The following is a 13,659-nucleotide window of genomic DNA, read 5'->3' as shown; positions in this document are numbered from 1 at the left end:
TTACAGCCTTACACCGACTGCATGCCATTATACGGTTAATTTTAGCCCTGGACATGACTGGATTACAAGGACAAAGTATGAATCAGGGTTGCCATCAAAGGCTGGGGAGATTATTATGGAGCTAAAGGAGACATAAGGGATCAGATCCACTCGAGCTGTTTTTCTAGCGTTCACACCATCGAATGGAAATATGATGCCAGAATAACAGTGTTTAATGTTAAGGATCACTGAATGGGCCAGTTGGACCAATTGTGTGTAAGTTACAACTTAGCCTATTTTTGTTGTAGAGGAGCACAAAGTTACAGCTTACACACTACTAAATGCGTTGCACCATTAAAGGAGTAGTTCACTTTTAAAAAAACTTTCACTGATAATTTACTCACCCCCATGTCATCCAAAATGCATGTGTTTCTTTCTTCAGTCGAAAAGAAATTAAGGTTTTTGATGAAAACATTCCACTGTTCAAAAGACTTTAAATGATTCCAGACGATGAATAAGGGTCTTATCAAGTGAAACGATCGCTCATTTAAAAAATAAATAAAAAAGTTTACGTTTTATAAGCTCAAATGCTCGTCCTGCTCTGTTCTGTGATGCACGTTCGTGACTCTCCTGTTTGAACTCGTTTATTAAAATGATTAAAACTCGTTTTTCCTAGATAAGACCCTTATTCATTGTCTGCAATCGTTTAAAGCCCTTTGAACAGTTTGCACTGAAACTGTCTTTTGGATCTTGAACTGTTTGGTTCCCAATGAAGTCCATTATATGGAGAAAATCCTGGAATGTTTTCATCAAAAACCTTAATTTCTTTTCGACTGAAGAAAGAAAGATGTGGACATCTTGGATGACATGGGGGTGAGTAAATTATCAGCAAAAGTTTTTTTTTAAGTGAACAACTCCTTTAAACTTAGTTGAAACATAACTATGTATATATAAACCCAAAAATGCTGGCAGTCCATCAGGGTCTGACACTGGACCAGCAACACATATCGGCCACCCTATCATATGATCATTTTTAATTTTGCCGATATAATGTAAGCCAATAAATGCTGGATTATTTCCTTGAGATGCGCACTGTTCAACATGATGGTTTTTAATTGCTTAAAATATGATTGGAATTAATCACTTGGTTCAGTGCAACATGTGCAGCTCAAGTCTGTCATATAGGACTTATAGTGAGAACATTACAGTAAAAGACTGCTGTGAATTATTTGTGTGCCTGATTTACACCTGAGTCTGTGCCTGAGTCAAGTTCACTTGTGCTATCGCAGCTTTTGCGTTTGTAAGTTGTTGTAATGTTTAGTTTGAGTATATATCAGATTTTTCACATAAAGGATGTGTTTGGTTAATGCGGTAATAAAGTGGTGGGTGATCATCTTTAGCTTCAGCACACGCAGCTCAAACAACAATGCACAACATTAATAACTATGATTGGGACGCTCATATAACATTATAAAGGTAACATGTTATGAAACGTGAATTCGGTAATGCTTCCTTTTACAGTCCTGTTACCCATGTACATACTACTTATTGTAGTAATTACAATTACTGGGTAATAACTAGGTACTAACAATGAACCTACCAATAAACCACGTACTTACCTTATATTAGCCAGTACTTTCTAGGTAAGTACACTGTAAGTACTGTACTGTAAAAGGAAGCGGTACAGTGAATTCTTAGGGTTTAGTTGCTGCGTTTCAATGTGTTGTTGTTACAGTAAGTGTTAGTTCATGTTCACTTGTGCATTCGCACCATTTTGTGCAGATAAAAGTTGTAATATTAGGTTTATACTGAATATAAATTTATGACTAATCTCATTAAGATGCATAGGGCCCTACATAAGGTTACTGCAGCACACGAGGGGTCGGTTGCACCGGTTGACATGTGTTTTAAGTCCTGTGCAGAACTAATACCTGTTGCTCCTTCTAGGCGTAGCATAGAGACTAAATCTTACACTTAATCAACTGTGTCATTTGGACGTGCTGGGCGTAGGTGCAACAGGTGTACATTTCGATCAGAAGGCTGGAGGGAGTGTAGAACTTACATCCAACATCCGGCTGGAGCGCTTCCCAAACACACTTAACCTAAAGTAGATCAGAGAGACCATGGCTGCCAGTACTCTCTATGATCTATCTGAACTTATGATAGTTTTGAGGAATGCCGTCGGTATTGGAATCTCGAGTACCTCTTAAGAAGCTGTTTTCCCTGCAGATGAGTGTGTATAAATAGCCCTACGTGTCATCGACATATCTTAAGGCCAAATTACACAGGAGTGTTTTGTAAAGAATTTGAGGGTGTAGGTGCCACAAATGCATTTTTATATTTAATTTGTATTATTATACAAAGTCAATGCCTTGCAAAGTTTTACACCAAAGTAAAAGCTTGACAGCTTACGACACTATCACATATAAAATGAGGTTTAAATCCACTTTAAAGTTTTGGTAATCAAGTCAATGAAAGCCTGGAGGGCTGGAGCTCTTCATTTTGCTTTCACAGTGCACCAGATTGATTTCATTAACAAGGTCCATCCCCAATAGTCTGACAGAATCCTGTGGGAAACACTCTTAACCTACATTAGTTGTGGAGTGTACAATACTATGTGAGTTACTTAGCTCTTAAGATGACAGAATACACTTTTTGTAAACATTTTTTTGGTAAATTAGGGCTGTCAAAAATAATTTATTTCATCTAACATGTTTAAAAATCGTGTTTCAAGCTCCGTCTGACTGCCTGTTTTCGCTTGTGTCAGTAATGTGCTTGTCTTAATGATTAAGACTAGGGGCGAGTTGCATAAACTGCTAAGACTAGTCTTACAAGTTAGAGCAGGGCCTGAATTTCGTTTTGGAAAATGTGGGGGAAATCCCGCCTTAGATGATTCTCTTAGATGATGGGGGGGAATTTTTTTTAATTTTATTTTTTTATTTATCTTGCCTGAATGTTTGCGCTCATTGCATTTTTACAATGGGGTAATATTGTTGTTAGGATTTTACACAAAAAGAGGCTTGATTTAAATTGTTTAATTAAATTGAAAAAAAGTAGCACAAATAAATACAATAGAATAAAGATACAAATAAAGACAAATAAAGAGAAACGTTTTTGAATAGGTCGAACACTAGTATTCATATAAAGAAACTGAATAAAGTAATCAAACGGAAAATAACACTGTACAGTATTTTAGTCCTGAAAAAAATAAACACATAGGCTATTAATCCTGATTTCTTTAACTTAAAGCTCTCTTTTGTTGTTTTGATGACAAAATGAATGACCGACACATATGGTTGCTGTCACTTTAAGAGCTAGTGCACGGATTCTGTGTTCATTATACTGGTTCATTTTATGCTCATTAAAGACAAAACTGACTATGTTTAACTTTAGAGTATACTCACGAAGACCGAAATTGACACAGTTTTGCATGTTAAAGCAATATAATCTGTGAAAATAAGGCCAGCTGTTCTGGCCAGCTGTTCTTGAGGCGGATTTTCTATGCACATAGAAAATCATCCCAGAGAGCGTGCGAGCACTGATTAGTTTAAAATCGCTTTAAAGTCCCTGTGAACCGGAAGTTGCAAACGATTTTTCTCCAGTGCTGTGACGTATTTCCAAGTGAAACGGAATATTGAACAGAGGGCAGGGTTTTACTCTAGTGCTCCTCCTCTCCATCTCTCGCTCATAGCAAACTAACGGTTTGAGGGGAGTGGTTAAGCGTTCCCCCACCCAAGCTGTGAAACCTACGTCATCAGAAAAAGAAACCGTTCCAGACCGGAAGTAACTTTTCAGAATTTGATTAAAGATTACCAAGGTAAAACATTTTTTTAATATATTTTTACTTGCACGGATTAATTGTTCACCACAAGACTAGTAATATGCGCTAACAAAGTAAATAGGTTCAATTTTGATTTCACAGGGACTTTAAAAGTTGTGCAAATGGTAAACTTCACGATGCACTGCTGGCCCGATTGTGCAAGTGAATATGTCCCAACTCCAGAATATGAGTGTGTATCATCGCGGCAGCGCTTGATGCTTGCCTTCCACAACACATTTTGAGAGAAGACGCGGCACAGTTGAACATTCACAATGTTTGTGAAATTGCGCCTGGCAGATAGTTGTTAAAAGAATGATTTGATTTTATAATCTGTGTGGATTATGATTATGGGAATGTCCCGCATTATAAATGGGAGACGGAGACCTGCGGGAATGTTAGAATTATGCGCAATACCCGCAATCCCGCACCGAAATTCGCGCCCTGTAGTGATCCAATTTCTTTCTTCAAAACTGTTCATAACTTTTTAAAGTTAGTTACATAAGACGTACATTGGTCTAATTTGATATTCAGCAAGACTGATTACCCCTAACTAACTCCTAGTTGGTCAAACTAGTTCTTAAGACACTGTCTTAACATAATGACTATGTATATGCAACTGACCCCAGGTGTAAGTGCAGAAATGAATGTAAACTGACATCCCAAATGTCATTGAAAACAGTCTGTTAGTGTGTTCAGTTCAGTTTCCGAATGTTTCAGATAGTCTCGACATTAACAACTAGCTGACGCATTTTAAGACTGAACTGAACACAAGTTTACAGACTGTTTCCAATGACTGAAGCAGATTTTAAACAACATCACCGAGTCCAGCATACCTGTCAAGTTTTGCATTTGAAAATAAGGGAAATTTTCCGGCGCCCACCGCGAACAGTAGTCCCACCACCCCAACCAAGCTCCAGTATCCCTTACATTTTAAGACAGGTGTTGTAGCTTAAATGAAAACACACACACACACACACACACACACACATACATATAATATATATATATATATATATGTGGTATATATGAGGGTAGCCTTTATATAAAGTGCATTTATTCAAAGGTTATTTGCTTATTTTCTTTTCAATTAACAATTCTTGTCTTTACATTTACATTTTATTTTCATTCCACACATTCTTTTCATTTAATATTGCTTTTCTTTTAAAGTTTTTCTTTTTCATTTCACATAACTTTTCTTTACTCTCTTAGTGAGTTATTGTACAAATATGTTGCAGACTTTGCATTCTTTAAGACTGTTTTGGAAGGAGTGTATTTGTGGGCTGGTCCACAGTGGTTAATTTTTACATGAGAGCAGAGCAGTTCTGTTGTCTATCTCTATGTGTTGTCTAGCGTCATACTATTCTCGGCAACAATCTTTCGTAGTACCATGCTAAACACCATTTCTCGTGCTAACACATCATTCCTTCCCCCGTTACAAAACAGTTACAAAACGCGTGACTGTCCCCCACCCTACTCCTCTTTGTTTCCCTCATCTGACCTCGCGACAACTGTCACCTCACCTACAGTACCTGTAGTTATCGCGAGGCAAGTGACAGAGCTCAGATTGGAATTTTTTTTTTATCTGCTCGGGGGTATTATTATATTTTAATAACGCGGGTTAAAATACCAGACTGATCTCATGAAGTAGCGTGTGTATGACACGCCAATTCGTATTTCCATTTTTGGCATGCTATCAGGACGTATAATCGCCTTTCAGCGTGTTTATGAACGCCGTTGACTTAACGTTATATAAATATATGACTTACCTCAACCCCATCCCTAAACTTAACCGTCACTGGGGTTAGTGGCATTTATGAGTGGAGATTTGACTGCGTGTACAGAAACGCGGAATGACGCGGACGTTAATGGCGGGCGTAGACATACGCATACACCCGGATACACGCAGTTAGTTCAAAATGCGTAGAGATAACACGCCACCTGACTCGAAAGTGGCGTGTATGTTTACGCAAAAGTCATGATGTCATGTTGAAAATACGTGAGATTTACGGGAAAATACTAATATGGGAGGACGGCGGGAAAGAAGGGTAAAATGCGGGACTTTCCCGGCCAAAAAGGGATACTTGACAGGTATGCGAGTCCAGTAATATCCATTTTAAAGTCACTGTCCATTATTTTCATTTTCATTTATTTGGTTTGGTCATTTACAGATCATTCAATCAATCAATCAAATCATCAAAACATTCGAAACATAAATACTATAGATGAGCAGGTGCAGGCGGAAGCTAAAGCTTATTATGCCTGCCCTTAACTTTAGAATCAAATGTAACTCATTAATGACAACATCTGTTCATAAAATTAACATTAACACATTAGTGGACCATTGTCCACACCAGAAGCAAGCCTGTCTAATTCATTTTTATTCTATTGTATATTTTTCCAATGTTATTCTTTTGTAAATTTTTTAAACTGAAAAATAGACGTGGCTTGTTTTAACTCATTACAACAACTATTCCACAATTTAACTCCTTTATTTGATAAACAGTGCTCTCTTAATGTAGAATGTACTTGTGGTTGGTTAAATATACATAATCCTCTAAGATCATATTTACTTTCTCGCTGGGAAAATAACAATTGCAAACATTTAGGAGTTTTATTATATTTCACTTGGTAAATAAATTTTAACGTGTACAAATCAACTAAATCATGAAACTTCAAATTTTTTGATTGATGAAACAGTAAATTACTTGGTGAATTGTAAGTTGCATAGTTAATTAATCTGATAAGCTTCTTTTGTAATAAAAAAATTGTATTGATTCAAATTTCAATGCATGCGTTAAGTATGGTGTGACATGTGAACTATAAAGTAAATGCAATGCATTTTTACTCAAAATATACTGCAACTTGTACAAAATTGCAATCATTTTTGATACTTTCTTCTGAACGTTAAAAATATGCGGTTTCCATGTCATTTTACAATCAATAATTACTCCCAAGAAATTTTATATAATTTACTCTTTCTAATGTATTTTCATTAATAGTAATCCTGATCTCATTATTTAACTCTTTATTACTAAATACCATGAATTTCGTTTTATTTAAATTTAGTGACAATTTATTCAAATCAAACCAATTCTTTAGTTTATACAATTCTTTCTCTATACCACCAACACAAGCTCTGTAAGATTTGGGCCAGAACAATAAATTGTTGTATCATCCGCGAAAAGAATAAAATTTAAAACATCCGACACTTTGCAAATATCGTTTATATATAACAAAAATAACTTGGGGCCCAAAACAGAGCCTTGCGGAACGCCACAATTAATTCTCTGAAAGCAGGACGCAACTCCATTTACATCAACATACTGAAAACGGTCTGTTAAATAATTTTCTAACCAAGAATATACAATTCCCCTAAATCCATATTTTTCCAGTTTATATAATAATATTCTGTGATCGATGGTGTCAAAAGCTTTCTGTAAATCCAAAAAAACTCCAATTGTATGTAATTTTTTATCTACTGATTGTGATATATTTTCTACCATTTTAACAACTGCCATTGTTGTTGACCTATGAGCTCTGAAACCAAACTGATAATCATTCATTATATTATTTACTTCAACATAGCTATCTAATCTTTTAACAAATAATTTCTGTAATATTTTTGAAAATTGTGACAACAGAGAAATAGGTCGCCCCCTTTGTACAATGGAAGAACTTTTGATATTTTCATTTGAGTTGGGAATATACCAGTTTTAAAAGATTGATTGCAAATATATGTAAATGGATAAATAACATTTTCAATAATATTTTTAACTATAAACATATCAAACCCATCATTATCAATTGACTTTTTATTCTTAAAGATTTCATCTTTATTTGGGTTAAAAAAAAATGAATTTAGACTTTCATATGTAACAGCAATTACATCGTTTGGAATGGGTACAATTTTCTTTGCTAAATTATGACCTATATTTACACAATAATCATTAAACTCTTTAACTATAACTAACATTATAACACCCAGGTTTTCAACACTGGGCTTCACATATGATTTTATAGCACCCAGATCCACATAAGGGGCTCACAGGCGTTTCCAGGTCCAAATACCATGACTTCTGTTTTCCCTACTTTGAACTTTAAAAAATGCGAGGCCATCCAGGCTCTAACATCCTCAAGGCAGTCCAACAGTGACAGTGGTGCTGTGGTGTTTGAAAGGTAGATAAAGTTGAAAACAGAGTGAGAGACATTTCCTAAAAATAGACCCTAAAGGTAGTATAGAAAAGGCCCAAGAATGAAACCCTGAGGGACCCCGAGGATACCAATCCCCAAGGCGGACCGATGAACTAAGCCTAAGAGTTTAGTTCGCGTCTGCCGCACTCTACGTCTCATTCGCGCCGCAGGAATTTTTTATGAGCGTAACGCATCTTTGCATTGACTTAACATTGAAATCATTCGTGCCTGACGTGCTATTCGCGTCTGGTGTTAACGTAGCATTAGGTTCACCAACTTAAAGTTTGGGCACTTCCGTAAAGCTGCTACAGGCCAGTGGCAGCGTTTCAGGAACCCTGATGTAATGACCTGTGGTACGAGTGCCTGCAACACACACTGCAGATGGCCCTGGAGCCGAGCCATAAAACACAATTAAGCAGAGAGAATGCAAGTCTTGAATATTTGAATGCTTGTCCATCTGATGGAAAAGCATTGGTGGTTTGATTTCAGGGGTGCGACGGATTAAGCAGATAATCAAACATCACGGTCATGGAAAATATGACACTGTGTAAAGCGCTGGCTTCCAACATCTATTCACAGGTCAACGCAAACATGTGGGCTGAAGGTTGTGAAGCGGGTATTGAGATTCTCCAGCCCAAAATTACACTTAAAATATAAGTGTGTTTGTGTGTGTGTGTGTAATATTCTTAATGGTCATTCTGTCACCCTTTACTTGCCCTCATGGTCCTTTACTTGCACTCATGAATCTCAGGCACTCGTCCAAGCACTTGTAGTTCAGACTGGACTAGGGATGGGTAACGATTAATCGCGATTAATCGCATCCGAAATAAAAGTTTGTGTTTACATAATATATGTGTGTGTAGTGTGTACAATTAATTTGTATATATAAATACCCACACATGCATGTATATATTTAAGAAAAATGTGTTATTATTAATATATCAAATATTTATATATAATATTAATTAAATTGCATGTATATACTTTATATATATTTATACATTATGTATAAATATATATGAAGTATATACATGCAAATATTTCTTAAATATATACATGCATGTGTGTGTATTTATATATACAAATTAATTATACACACTACACACACACATATATTATGTAAACAAAAACTTTTATTTTGGATGCGATTAATCGTGATTAATTGTTGCCAATCCCTAGACTGGGCTGACTGCACTGCATTCCCACCAGCACCCCTCAACCTTTGCAGATGATCCAGACCTGTGTGATTAACTTCTCTGCAATGTCGTCTGCCATTTTAAATGCGCAAGCATTCTAATTAAATTAGAATAGATTCTGACTGGCTGTCAGTGTTTTATCGGTCAACAGCAGGGAAAAAAAGTGACTTTTGGAAAAACTTTCCAAGAGTGATCCGAACAATATAATTTCACTCTGTATCGTTATTGCTATAGCTGTGAACTCTGCTGTTCCAGACTGATCTCATGAAGTACAGGGGTTGGACAAAAAAACTGAAACACCTGGTTTTACTACACAATAATTTGTTAGAATGGTGAGGGCCTCATTTTGCATCCAAATACAGCACCAATTGACAGATAGAAGTCCTTCACAGTGACCAGAGGGATTATGAGCCGTTCCTCTTCCAGAACAGTGTCCAGGTCACTATATGATGCTGGTGGACTCGCTCCTCCAAAACACCTCAATAATATTCAGATCTGGTGACTGTCAGACCATGGGAGATGTTCAACGTCACTTTCATCTTCATCAAACCCTTCTGTCACAAGTCTTGATGTGTGTGTTGGTGCATGATCATGCTGATACACGGTTTGAGCATCAGGTGCTCATGATCCTCCAGAAGGGTTTGGTAGTCCTCGGCAGTGTCGTGTCCATCAAATACAATCAGGATTGTCATGATATTGGAGCTCAAACCATCACTGATCCACCCGTGCTTCACTCTGAAGATTGGCCGCCAGGCATATAGATGTGAAACCTCCAACATTGGCCAGTGTTTCAGTTTCATTGTCCAACACCTGTAGCGTGTGTATGAGACGCCAATTCGTATTTCCATTTTTGGCGTGCTATCAAGACGCATAATCGCCTTTCAGCGTGTTTATGAACGCCGTTGACTTAACGTTATATAAATATATGACTTACCTCAACCCCGTCCCTAAACCTAACCGTCACTGGGGTTAATGGCATTTATGACTGTTCCCTTACCATCATAGGTAAAAAAAAGATATGACTTACCTCAACCCCATCCCTAAACTTAACCGTCACTGGGGTTAATGGCATTTATGACTGGAGATTTGACTGCGTGTTCGGACACGCAGAATGACGCGGACGTTAATGGCGTAGACATATACGCATACACGCGGATACACGCGGATAGCACAAAATGCGTGGAGATAACACGTCACCTGACTCGAAAGTGGCGTATATGTTTACGCAAAAGTCATGATGTCATGTTGGCTATTCTTCGAAATATTTTTGAAAATGTATCTTTATCGTTATTGTCCTTGGTGTGAACAGGCCTTAAGAGTGATGTAAAGTTATAACATACATTGGCTTTCAGGACCACCACTGGAACAGCTCAACCCACCACTAATGCATCCCTCTCCGAAGCCTTCACTCTCTCTGCTCCTCTCGGCCGGATGAGTTGCCAACCTCCACGAGAACTGCTGACAACATCACATCAGTCCAAGAGCCGCCAAAGCCAAGGAGCACCTCTACCACAAGCACTCAATGACCCCCCCAAACACACACAGACACACACACACACACACCTGCTTTCTTCTCCTCTCTATGGTTTTCTGATCTAGTTGTCTAAAGAGTTGTTTAACGCTGCTCAGAGGTGGCATTAATGCATTTACACAGCAAAAAAGTATTGATATTAGGGGCTGAGGTGGGTCAGAGCAAGCACAGTTTAGTCTGACACTGCGTCTTTTCACTGAAGGCCCAGACTAGCCTTAAATCGGCTTGTGTAATAAACCTGCCATTGTGTAGGCCTTCTACAGCAATTGTTGACTCCTTGATGAACGCTTTGTTCTTAGCTTTGGATAAAAATGTCTGCTAAATACATAAATGTAAATGTTGAGCAGCATATCAGCATATTAGAAGGATCATCATGTGACACTGAAGACTGGAGAAATGATGCTGAAAATTCACCTTTGATCACAGGAATAAATTACAGTTTAATATACATGCATTTAGGCTATTTGGTCAAATAATAAAATAATATTGTGAAATTTTATCACAATTGAAAAGAACTGTAATTCTACAACAATATTACTGTATTATTTGACCAAAATAGCCTAAATGCAGCCTTGGATGAGCATAACCTTCAAAAACACTAACAAAAAATATGAATTAGGCCTATTCCAATGTTTTGAGCATTAGTGTATATCATGCTGTAATGTGATAAAGTACAGCAAAGAACAACTAAATAAAGAATAACTACTGTGTGTGGACACATTATGCAAACATATCAGATATAAATGTCATTAAGTTGCGCTTATATCTAATTAGACCAACAGAAAAATATAATATAACACTTTGCAAATATCGTTTATATATAACAAAAATAACTTGGGGCCCAAAACAGAGCCTTGCGGAACGCCACAATTAATTCTCTGAAAGCAGGACGCAACTCCATTTACATCAACATACTGAAAATGGTCTGTTAAATAATTTTCTAACCAAGAATATACAATTCCCCTAAATCCATATTTTTCCAGTTTATATAATAATATTCTGTGATCGATGGTGTCAAAAGCTTTCTGTAAATCCAAAAAAACTCCAATTGTATGTAATTTTTTATCTACTGATTGTGATATATTTTCTACCATTTTAACAACTGCCATTGTAGTTGACCTATGAGCTCTGAAACCAAACTGATAATCATTCATTATATTATTTACTTCAACATAGCTAATCTTTTAACAAATAATTTCTGTAATATTTTTGAAAATTGTGACAACAGAGAAATAGGTCGCCCCCTTTGTACAATGGAAGAACTTTTGATATTTTCATTTGAGTTGGGAATATACCAGTTTTAAAAGATTGATTGCAAATATAAATGGATAAATAACATTTTCAATAATATTTTTAACTATAAACACAAACTATAAAACCATCATTATCAATTGACTTTTTATTCAACAGTCTTTCACTATTTTCAATATTTCATCTTTATTTGGGTTTAAAAAAAATGAATTTAGACTTTCATATGTAACCGCAATTTCCATTCCATAGTTTGGAATGGGTACAATTTTCTTTGCTAAATTATGACCTATTTACACAATAATCATTAAACTCTTTAACTATAACTAACATTATAACACCCAGGTGTTATAATGTTATAATGCAATAATGTTATAATTCCTTCTACAAATCGCCGTAGAAGGAATAATATTTGGGTTTTTCTTTTTAGCTTTTCAACTTAAATGTACAAGCATCAGCATGCTGGATGAGGCATCTAAAACTGTGAAATAAAAATACAAATGAAATAAGCTAAAACACATGTCTCTGCTGATGAAAACCACTGAAAATGAGCAACAGAAAACAACTGAAATTCCAGCAGACATTCCCAGCATCCCTCAGTGAATAAAACTGCTCAGACGAGCCACATCTCCCGTTACAGGTGATGCTGGCCATGCCGTGACCTGAAGGTTTAGAATTGTACACTCCACATATCAGATTTCTAGATATTAGACTGATTGTTGTGTATAGGATCAATAATGCAGGACCAATGACCAACTACAGTAACATCTCGCTTTCTGGGCATCATGTGTGGCTAATACGTTCTGTGTTAACAAAACTCAACTGTCCAATAGTGACAGTATTTCAGGTAAAACAATAATGCAGGTGTCAACATCAGCACCAGTTTGATAAGCTTTATGAAATATTGGAAAAAAGTGAGAAAACACCATTTTTTGCATTAAAATGATGCAACATCACATAGAAATGTGTTTTAAGAGTTATTTTTTTCAGTGGATGTTGTCAAGAGCCTACATGTGTTCTGTGTATCTGGAATGCATTTTTCGACAGCCTACCCAACCCACTAAGGATTTGAGGGAAAAAAAGCACATATTTTCACGTATTTTTCGCGATATTTCCGGCAGAGCAGACCCTCCAATTATTGGTCCTTCGGGTCAAAGTTACCAGAAAAAAACACATATAATAGTATAAGTATCAAGTATGGCGGAGCATGTCAGGTTTAACCCATTTTTGAGACTTTGGCTCCCGACTAAAACATTAAAAACACAAACATCTCCAAGGCATTGCGCTCAAAATAGAAAACAATAATCGGTAATTGTCGACCACTAAAAAAACGACCATTAAGCAAATTCCAGCTCATACGCACATCACAAACTTATATTTTAGACAAACATGACATCAAAATAGACACTGACAAGCATAAACACACACGCAACTTACATACACGCAGAGATGAAGTCACGTTTCTACTCCAATGTGAGGATTATGTAATGGTCCATCTAGTGCTCATATGCCCATCATCAACATAATCATATATAATAGACACAAGGATTATGACATATAACAAAACGATAAAAAGAAAAGGCTATGTCCAAAAATAAACTCAATACAGCTAGCAGTATGTTATTACAGTGACCTTTAAAAAACATCATGTAATAACATCATCATACATGTGCTAATCACGCATTACATCCAGA

General features: G+C 36.5%; 1 protein-coding gene across 2 annotated transcripts in view; it reads right to left on the bottom strand.

Moving 5' to 3' along the window:
• The window catches only part of ip6k1 (inositol hexakisphosphate kinase 1), a 59,478-nt gene that overhangs the window by 44,844 nt on the left and 975 nt on the right, over positions 1-13,659 (bottom strand). Inside the window, exon 1 of one of the 2 annotated variants that reach the window (XM_039657296.2) lies at positions 13,403-13,482. The exons of the other annotated variant lie outside the window; for it this stretch is intronic. The gene's annotated coding sequence lies outside the window, so the exon portion shown is untranslated. Of the gene's footprint in view, positions 1-13,402; positions 13,483-13,659 lie in introns of those variants that run through there. 2 annotated transcript variants of the gene reach the window in all.

Source organism: Pimephales promelas, chromosome 2 (assembly GCF_988280905.1).
Source record: "Pimephales promelas chromosome 2, fPimPro1.hap1.1, whole genome shotgun sequence".
NCBI lineage: Eukaryota > Metazoa > Chordata > Actinopteri > Cypriniformes > Leuciscidae > Pimephales > Pimephales promelas.
This window is presented reverse-complemented; position numbering and strand designations above follow the sequence as displayed.